Here is a 950-nt window from a genome sequence, read left to right on the forward strand (position 1 = left end):
CTCTCTTTTTCTTTGACTACTTCCTGAAGTGAGTAAAGACTTTATGATCTTTCTTTTTCCTTTCCTAAAATATGAATGCACGCCTTAAAAATTTGAACTAGACAACTGAGTAAGGGAAAAGATCGTGAGGTCAAAGCCCTAGCCAATGGGGTCAGACACAGCCTTAAAACTCATGTCAGGAATTAAAAACCCAAGGGGACTGCCCACTGGGTGTGCTCTCTGGCCTGTTCCTGTATGTATGGCTATGTGCACGCACCCTCCTGTGGGAGTACATTTTGCTTTGCCAAGGTAATGTAGTCTGAGTGTCTTTTACAGGGCATTGGAATCATTTTTAACAATCTGGTCAGATTATAGTCAGATCAACAACCTTAATCATCCAAGCTAGGTCAAATTAGTACCAGTTTGTGAGAAATAACACTTGTGGGCGTGGTCCATCTTCAGGAATTCATGAGATTGCTAGGGCTGACAAACAGATTGTTGATTTACATACAGGGAGGGATCTGCAATCTGGCTGTTCTAGGACTAAGAAATTTAAACAAGAATAAGGAGCTCTGGTAGCATACTGGTTAAGAATCAGGCTGCGAGCTGCAAGGTCAGCAGTTCGAAACAACCAGCTGCTCCGCGGGAGAAAGATGAGGCGTTCTGCTCCTGGAAACCCTGTACAAGGTCGCTATGAGTCAGAACTGACTCCATGGCACTTAACAACAACAATAGCTATTAAGACAAGGGGCAAGCCATTTTGGCTTCTCTGGGGGGAGGGAAAATGGGACATGCCATAGAATTGTATATGGGGAACTGGAATTGGAGGAGGGGCTTTTTGGAGACAAGTATGAAAACCATTTGTGACAGGCCATGAAGCTTGTCTGCCCATGTCTACAGGCTGGGTACCCAATTTTGCAAAATCAAGTAAAGAAAGCCTGACTCTCTCTAAAATGAGTACAGATTGGATT

The sequence above is a fragment of the Chrysochloris asiatica genome, unplaced genomic scaffold, assembly GCF_000296735.1.
Source record: "Chrysochloris asiatica unplaced genomic scaffold, ChrAsi1.0 scaffold00491, whole genome shotgun sequence".
Classification (NCBI taxonomy): Eukaryota; Metazoa; Chordata; class Mammalia; order Afrosoricida; family Chrysochloridae; genus Chrysochloris; species Chrysochloris asiatica.